Source organism: Rhinoderma darwinii, chromosome 2 (assembly GCF_050947455.1).
Source record: "Rhinoderma darwinii isolate aRhiDar2 chromosome 2, aRhiDar2.hap1, whole genome shotgun sequence".
Classification (NCBI taxonomy): Eukaryota; Metazoa; Chordata; class Amphibia; order Anura; family Rhinodermatidae; genus Rhinoderma; species Rhinoderma darwinii.
The window spans coordinates 41,937,349-41,946,871 of NC_134688.1; the positions used below are offsets into that span (position 1 = coordinate 41,937,349).

Consider the following 9,523-nt stretch of genomic DNA (forward strand, 5'->3'; position numbering starts at 1 on the left):
GGGAGAGAAATTCCCAGGCTGGATTCTGCTGTCCCGCAATCCTCCTCAGTCGTCCCACCAGAGTACCCGATGCAGAGTAATTATGTTAAATTGTCTACCCAGGAGAGACAACGCAGACGCACTTCTGGACTTTGTTTGTATTGCGGCCATGGAGGCCATGTTGTGCGTCTGTGCCCCCAGAGGCCAGAGAGACCCCATTGCCTGGGATTGGTTGGAGAGACAACACTAGGTGGAACAGAATCTAACAGAGGATTCGCTTCCAAACTGACTATTCCTGTGACCCTGGTATCCGGCGACAGGACGCATCAAGTCTCTGCATATCTTGACTCTGGCTCTGCTGCAAATTTCATCCAGAAAGAGCTTGTGGATCATCTTCAGCTGCCCACAGTTCCCCTGGAGACATCTTTGGCTGTTGCCTCAGTTAATGGACTGCCTCTGCCTGATCCTATTACCTCTAGAACCAAGCCGTTGAAGCTCCAGGTTGGAGTACTTCATTCTGAATTTATTTTGTTCCTTGTTTTGCCCAAAGCCATCAATCCTGTTCTGCTGGGCCTGCCTTGGCTTCGACTACATGCCCCAGTCCTGGACTGGAATTCTGGAGAGGTTCTCCAATGGGGCTCCAAGTGCCATGGTCGTTGTCTGCTGCAGATCCATCCTGTCAAGCCTTCTCTGCCTCAGTCGCTGTCGGGAGTGCCTCCCCATTTTGCTCAGTATGCAGATGTTTTCAGCAAAAAGGAGGCTGAGACGCTGCCTCCACATCGCACCTATGACTGCCCCATTGAACTGGTTCCTAATGCCTCTCTTCCCCGTGGACGGGTATATCTTCTCTCCCTGCCTGAGTCTCTATCCATGTCGGCCTATATAAAGGAGAATCTGGAGAGGGGTTTTATATGAAAATCTTCCTCCCCGGCCGGGGCTGGATTCTTCTTCGTTAAAAAGAAGGATGGATCCCTTCGTCCCTGCATTGACTACAGGGGCCTCAACCTGATCACAGTCAAGAACAAATACCCGTTGCCACTCATCTCTGAGCTATTTGATCGCATACGAGGGGCCAAAATTTTTTCTAAGCTAGACCTGCGTGGGGCTTACAATCTAGTCCGGATTTGCCGGGGTGACGAATGGAAGACGGCATTTAACACCCGGGACGGGCACTACGAATACCTGGTGATGCCCTTCGGACTGTGTAACGCTCCCACAGTGTTTCAGGAGTTCGTTAACGACATCTTCCGAGATCTACTCTATGTCTGTGTTGTTGTTTATCTCGATGATATTTTAATTTTCTCCCCAGATCAAACGACTCATCGGAGGCATGTTCGTCAGGTTCTACTACGATTGAGGGAGAATCATTTATACGCCAAGCTGGAGAAGTGTGTCTTTGAGAAGAGTTCTCTGCCCTTCCTGGGCTACATCATCTCGGATCAAGGCCTCAAGATGGATCCTGAGAAAGTGAAGGCTGTCCTGGAGTGGCCACGTCCCCAAGGCTTAAGGGCCATACAGCGGTTCCTGGGATTCGCCAATTTCTACCGGCAGTTTATTCCTAACTTCTCTTCTCTGACGTCTCCCATCTCGACCCTTACCAAGAAGGGTGTGAACGCCAAAGTGTGGACTCCAGAGGCAGAGTCTGCATTTAATAGCCTGAAGAGTGCCTTCACTTCAGCCTCGATCCTCCATCATCCTGACGTATCTCGGCAGTTCTCACTGGAAGTGGACGCTTCCTCTGTTGGTGCAGGCGCACTTCTGTTCCAGAGGAGCTCCAAAGGAAAGTCTGTAGTGTGTGGCTACTACTCTAGACTGTTTTCCTCTGCTGAGCGCAATTACTCCATTGGAGATCGGGAGCTGCTGGCCATCAAATTGGCTCTGGAGGAGTGGAGACATCTTCTGGAGGGTGCTGCTCACCCCATCCTGATCTTCACCGACCACAAGAACCTCACTTACCTTCAGTCCGCTCAAAGACTTTATCCTCGTCAAGCCAGGTGGTCGCTGTTCTTCACCCGTTTTCTGTTTGCGCTCCACTACCGTCCCGCGGACAAGAATGTGAGGGCCGATGCCCTGTCCAGATCGTTTGAGACGGAAGACACGGTGGAGTCCCTCCAGACCATCATAGACCCATCCTGCATCGTCTCTGCTAATCCTCTGCAGGTTAGAGACATCCCTCCTGGGAGGACTTTTGTTCGGTTGGCGGACAGGAGTAGAATTCTCCGCTGGGGACATAGTTCTAAACTTGCTGGGCACGCCGGTGTCCGTAAAACCCGAGACCTAATTGCTCATCACTTTTGGTGGTCCACGCTGCCTAAGGATGTTCTGGACTTTGTCTCTGCTTGCACAGTGTGTGCCTCTAACAAAGTGACTCACTCCAAGCCTGCTGGCCTGCTTCAACCTCTGCCTGTACCCAATGCCCCCTGGCAGCACATTGCGATGGACTTCGTCACTGACCTTCCCCCCTCAGCAGGATGTAACACTGTCTGGGTGGTGGTGGACCGGTTCTCTAAGATGGCTCATTTTATCCCGCTGACCGGCCTACCTTCTGCTCCTCGTCTGGCAAGTCTCTTCATTCAGCACATCTTCCGCTTGCATGGCTTGCCTCTTCACATTGTGTCCGACCGGGGGGTTCAGTTTACCTCCAAGTTCTGGAGAGCCCTCTGTAAACTCCTGGATGTGAGATTGGACTTTTCTTCTGCCTATCACCCCCAATCCAATGGCCAAGTTGAGAGGATCAACCAGATCATGGAAAATTATTTCCGCCATTTCATCTCTTCACAGCACGATAACTGGGTACAGCTTCTACCATGGGCCAAATTTTCTTACAACAACCACACAAGTGAGTCCACCACTTCCACTCCGTTTCACATCGTGTACAGTCAACATGCCAGAGTTCCTCTCCCTGTGTCGACTTCATCTCAGGTTCCCGCTGCTGACTCTGCATATGGGGACTTCCTGCAAATCTGGCAACAGACCCGGTCCTCTATTTTGCTGGCAGTAGATCGCATGAAGCGAAAGGCAGATATTAAGAGAAAAGTCTGGCTGTCCTCTCGGAACATTCGCTTGAAGGTGCCTTCATACAAATTCGCTCCCAGGTTCCTTGGACCATTCGAGGTCCTGCAGTAGATCAACCCTGTCGCCTACAAGCTTCGGCTGCCTCCTACCCTCAGGATTCCCAACTCCTTCCACGTCTCCCTCCTGAAGCCTGTGATCCTAAACCGCTATTCCAAGACTTCCAGCCCTGCAGTTGCTCCCAGCGGCTCCTCGGACATCTTTGAGGTAAAGGAGATCTTGGACACCAAGAGAGTGAGAGGAAAGACCTTGTATTTGGTGGATTGGAGGGGGTTTGGTCCCGAAGAGAGGTCCTGGGAGCCAGAGGAGAACCTCAATGCCCCTACTCTTCTAAAGAAGTTTCTCTCTCGCTCCGGTCCCAAGAAGAGGGGGCGTAAGAGTGGGGATACTGTAACGTCCGTGGCTGCGGGCTGTCAGCTCCAGCCTCCCGCTGACAGCCGCAGCCACGAGTCGGCAAGCGCTGGCCCCAGCCTCCTCCTCAGGAGACGCCAGCGCTTGCATCCACTCACCTTCGCCGGAACCCACAGGGTGCGCGCGCACGCTCATCCCCGCTCTTAAAGGGGCAGCGCGCGCACCGAACATCTTGAACGACCTTTGACCCGTGAGTACCCTGGGCTATAAGAGGGGTCCAGCCCCCTAGTTCGATGCCTGAGCGTTGTTAGTTTTCCCAGTCTGTCTTGCAAATGGTCCCTTAGTGTTTCCCGTTCCTGTTGTTACCCGTACCTTGTTCCCCGTTCCTGTTTCCCGTGCTTTGCCCTAGTATCTAGTCGTGCCACGTCCTGTGTCATCTGCCACGTCCAGAGTAATCTGCCACGTCCTGTGTCATCTGCCACGTCCAGAGGAATCTGCCACGTCTGGAGGAATCCGCCACGTCCTGTGTCATCTGCCACGTCTGGAGGAGTCTGCCACGTCTGGAGATCACTGACCAAAAATGTGGGGGGGAATTCAAGGAGGAAGGGTAAAGGACTGGGTAGTGGATTGGGGAGGTGGGAAGCAGAAAAAAGTTGTATTTTTTTTACTCTTTTTCTTCTCTCCCTCTACTCACAACCGCTCTGAACGCCTCGCTATCTCCATCTTAGGGCGGGTGAGGCAGGATGTGATGTCAGGGAGAGGAAGTGAAGAGACCGATCGCCACTATTGGACAGTTACTCACTGACTGACCAATAGTGGCGATTGTGGAGGCGGGACCATCGCAATAGGTCCCGGCGTATTGAGCTGTGATAGCCTGCTGTCGGAAACAGCAGCTGTCACAGCTCGTGCACGCGCCGGTGGAAAATGGCGATGCATTTTCCCTGCGACATAATATTCCGTCGCTGAGCGCGAACGGGGCAGTCAGGGCGACGGAATATTACGTTGCTGAGCTCGAAGGGGTTAAATACATTGAATACACAGTGTCAAGAAACTTTAATCACTTTTTCAATGGTTTTCAGTGACGTAAGTGATAAATTATCACGCTGCAGCAAGTTATCAGAGTCAGGATAAGGATTGCTATATCTGTACATGACTCCAAACAAAGAAACAAGAAGTTCATCTGCTCACCAGGCCGTCCATGTGTCCAATAAACTCTCGGTGGGTGGATAATTGTCCGGTAACTTTATCCATTAAAATGGAGACGATCCAGAACTTAGGCTACATTCACACGACAGTGAAAAAAAATGGCCATTAAAAACTGATCAACTGTCAGTTTTTCATGGCCGTTTTGCATCATTGTGTCTGCAAATTTTTATACACTTCCAGTCCGTCTGTCCATTTTTAATGGCCGTTTGACATCCATTTTGCATCCGTTTTTCATGGCCGTTAAAAAAACTGATGAATTTCATTTGTCTGGCTTCTTTTGTCCCAACCCCCTGAAAACACCCAAACAAAGGTCATTGTCATGATTGTTTCACAGCCCCACTGTAGATGATGCCACACAGCCCCCCTGTAGATGATGGCACACGGACCCCCTGTATATGATGCCACACAGACCCCCTGTAGATGATGGCACACAGACCCCCTGTAGATGATGGCTCACAGCCTCCCTGTAGATGATGGCACACAGCCTCCCTGTAGATGATGGCACACAGCCCCCCTGTAGATGATGGCACACAGCCCCCCTGTAGATGATGGCACACCGCCCCATGTAGATGATGGCACACAGCCCCCTTGTAGACGATGGCACACAGCCCCCTGTAGACGATGGCACACAGCCCCCCTGTAGATGATAACAAAGACACCTCTCCGGAGAAAGCACCACACCCCCCCTCCCTGTGGTAATCTTCCGGGACTCTCTCTGTAAATTCAGGACCGTGCCGAAAAATTTGCTACAGTAGACAACAATGTCCCCTGTACTAGCGCCATGCTACCATAGTAGTGAGCGCAACAATATCCGTAATTTTTGTCCGCCTAAATGCCCTACATACTCACCGATGCATGACCGTCTACGTCACGAGTGATCTCTAGTCTCACTGGTTCTGCGAAGGCGACGCGAGGACGTCATCTCGTCACCTTCGCAGAACCCATGAGACTAGAGACCACACCTGTAGAGGACGGCGCTGCATCGGTGAGTATGTGTCATTGCGCCGCCGATTACCAGCAAGGGAGCCAATAGTTCCCTTGGCTCTTGAATCCCCAAATCACAGAACCGTTTTTAACGGCTGTTACATGTATTGACGGCCGTTAAAAATTGATCCATTGACTTCTATGGGGGCCGTCTGGCCGTGAAAGCGGCCAAAAATAGGACATGTTCTATTTTTTGACGGCCAATATTCACGGGTGGTTAAAAAAAGGCTGTGTGAATATACCCATAGAACATCATTGTTCTGAAAGCGGACGTTTTTTACTGTTGTGTGAATGTAGCCTAAAACGAAATTCAATAAAATGTATCCTTTATTAGTTCAGATGTTGCCGTCTTTACCTTGACTTTTAACGCATTAAATAAACAATCCCTTATCTTGACTTTTTCAATGGCTTTTGTTGTGTGATATCACGCTGCAACAAATGATATTTTATTTCACATATAGCGAAAAGTAGTAATCCAAAAATAGGTTGTTAACGTTTCGGTCTATACATTCAACCTTCTTTAGACACGGATATGCGGCGCTTGTGACCTCGGTCGCTGTTGGGTAATGGCGCCATTATTTTTGGATTACTACTTTTCGCTATATGTGAAATCAAATATCACTTATTGCATAATACCTTGGAGTGCTGAGTTCCCATTTTTTACACATTGGCGTGGAAGCCTACTCACGCACACTTGAAACACGGAGTGCTGCGGGATCAAGAAAGTATCACGCTGCAACAAGTTATCAGAGTCAAGTTAAAGATGGCTACATCTGTATTACAGTATAAAATCCATCTAGTAACAGATTACACGTTTCATACATGACATGTTCTTAGTCGTAGCCCCTATAACCACACATGTATCTTTCTTCCATGTTTATAAACAGCAGTCCCATGTAACGCCTATATCCAGTGTATGCACAGACAGTCTATCCAGGCAGTAGGAGATAATTAGATGATGTAACAGATACTGCAGCCGCTTATGATGTCACTTATGATGTCATAGACAGTACTAGCCGTTAGGTTCTATGTGCAGCTGGATTACATATTTTATACAATTTCTGCCAATGACGTCTGGACCGGGACTGTGATTGACTGTGTGATTGACAGGTAAGATGCAGCATTTTATCATTAATTCTACATGTTACTGGACACATGAAATATATACGCTCTAGAATTCTCATATAAGGCCAGATTCACACTGGACATTACTGCAGCAATTTCTAACCACACCAACACCTCACCACAACTATATGATTGTAGAAGGATTTTTTTCTGGTGATTGTCGGGGGTTGTTTTTTTTTTAGACAAACAGTTCAAGTTCCAGTAAAATGTTTCTATTAATGCAAGTAACAACTAAACATTTTACATTCAGATTTCAATGTTTCATATTTTCTCATTAAAGTTACAACTCAGTACAACAGAGTATGTTCACACAGCCTATTTTCAGCCGTTTTCCTGGCCGTAAACACCCCGAAAAACAGCCGAAAATACGGAGGCTGGGCGCCTCCAAACATCTGCCCATTGATTTCAATGGGAAAAACGTTTTTTTTTTTCCGATAGTGCATTTTACGTGGGCATTTGATAAAGCGGCGCATAAAAAACACCCTGTAAAAAGAAGTGCATTTCACTCCTTCGGCCATTTTTGGAGCCGTTTTTCATTGTCTCAATAGAAAAACAGCTCCAAGAACGTTGGTAAAAACGCCTCAAAAAATGTTTGTGGTTTAAAAAATGGCTGAAAATCAGAGGCTGTTTTCCCTTGAAAAGAGCTCTGTATTTTAGAGACGTTTTTTAGTTAAGTGTGTGAACATACCCTTACCATTGTCTGAGAATTGCAGCTGTCAGTAATGTGGAATGTGACTTCTCAGTCGTTTTCAATATGATGTCTAATTTAATTAAATTAAATAGTCTTAAAAAGCTACCGTATATTATCCTAATAAGGCTGAGAAGTAGCCAGGGCCGGCCTTAGGGGTGTGCGACCTGTGCCATTACATAGGGCGCATCCCTCCAGCAGGTGGAACGGGGCGCTGCGCTGGCTCCCTTCCACTGCTTGTGTTTTAGAAGCGGCCGGGCAACTCAGCGGCTGCCTTTCCGCCTGGGTGCTTCTCTCACTGACATCGCGTTTCTAGCAGCGAAAATCGGGATTCCTCTAGGAGATGGGGGCATTGGGGATTGGCATTTGTAAATTGCCCACATTGTGACCCCCCCTAATGTCAGTCATGGACACCTGGGCCTGGGTGTGACTGCAACCTCTTCACCCCTATAGTTATGTTCCCTGGGTTTACACTAACATTACAAAATGTTTTCAATGTCTGACTCGTCCTGTGATAGAAAATGAAAGGTGTGAAAGTAAATATATTATTATTCATTCTAGATATGGGGTTATTTTATGTTTATTCCATTATGTATTTTACAGACATTTATGACATCTGATTATGTGGCACCAGTGACAGCCGACATGCTAGGACATACACTGTATATATGTAAGTATTATAGCAAATAACAACCTATAGAAATTCTATAATCTGATGTCATCCAGAATGTTCCTATAGAGACACATGACAAGACTGTGGGAACAAATTCCCCAATGTTGTTCATTCAGGGCCTGTCTTAGGGGTGTGCGACCTGTGCGGTTACACTGGGTGCATCACCTGTCACTAATGAATGGGGCGCCACTGGTCTTGATGTCTGGGGCACCCATTGCTTGAACACTCAATCCCACTCTTCAGGTAAAAAAAGTAAAGGGCACTGCTCAGGATGCAGATACAATTCCTTGATAATGGATTACATTACAGTGTGGCAGACAATACTTGTCTGGCAGTGTTATTTGGGCACTGTATGATTGCAGTATTTGAGTACTATATTCTACGCCATAAAGCTGAATTCAGACGCTGCAGATTTGCTGCGCGGCAAAATTCACAAGTGTTACAGGTGAATAGTTACAGTCTCAAAAACTCGTCCACATGTAGCAAAAGTAAACGCTGGGAATTTTGCTGCAGCTTTATATTATTATTATAGAAATGCTCCATAAAGAAGATATTATGGTATTAGTAATATATAAGGGACTTGTTATTTATGTAATTTCCTAATACACATTTGGCTTATGGGGGAGCACACAGCGCACACAGAGTGTCTACATTACCAGTACTGCAGTCTGTGCGCCACCATACAGGTCCGTCCACATGAAGTTGCTGTGTACATGAGCCCTAATGTACATTTCCTTCATTGTTGGGTGGTCTATACTGAGCACACGTCTGTCTGGAGAAATAAAACTACACAATTATTGTTTTTTCCAGAACACCTTAAGATCGGCTGCCTGCTGCCAGGGGGACTCTCTGAAGCAATATTTCATCTATGCAAGGTGCGTCTCTTATTAGTTACTATATGCAGTATCCACCAATACCCTCCACAGCTAGAATGACACTTTTTGTATGTCCTGGGTCAGAATGCCCCTTTTGTATGGCCCCACAGTAATGAAGCCTCCTTTTCTAAGCCCCGACTCAGTCCTTTTATCCCCCATATTAATAGTGCCCCCTTTGCTCCTATAAAATAAAAAATTATACTCACCTAATAGACGACCAACCGGGTCAGACATTTCGCTTCCTCCCTGCACCGTTATTGTTTGACCAATTTCAGGGGCATATGGAGCCCCAGAGCTGTGGGCCACCCCAAATCCCTGGACCCCAGCCGGTCATCCTATTTACCCCTTTGGTAATTTTACACTGGTTGGGGACTGGACTCTGTTCTAGATAGAAATGTTGCCATTGATTGAGATTTGTCCTAATACATTGTCTTTCTTTCTCCTAGAATTAATTCCTCATAAGTGTTAATGATAACCACGTCCCAGGAGGGCAGATCAAAGATTAAGCAGAGCCCTCCACCTCACATCACATAACGTTCTACATTCAGTCGGATGTATTCAGTAGGAGAG

General features: G+C 47.5%; 1 long non-coding RNA gene across 1 annotated transcript; it reads left to right on the forward strand.

The window, feature by feature from the left end:
• Positions 1 to 8,002: 8,002 nt before the first annotated feature.
• LOC142740496 (uncharacterized) lies at positions 8,003 to 9,523 on the forward strand. Its single transcript, XR_012880730.1, has 3 exons — positions 8,003 to 8,075; positions 8,889 to 8,953; positions 9,400 to 9,523. It is a non-coding gene; the product is annotated as an uncharacterized LOC142740496 (long non-coding RNA).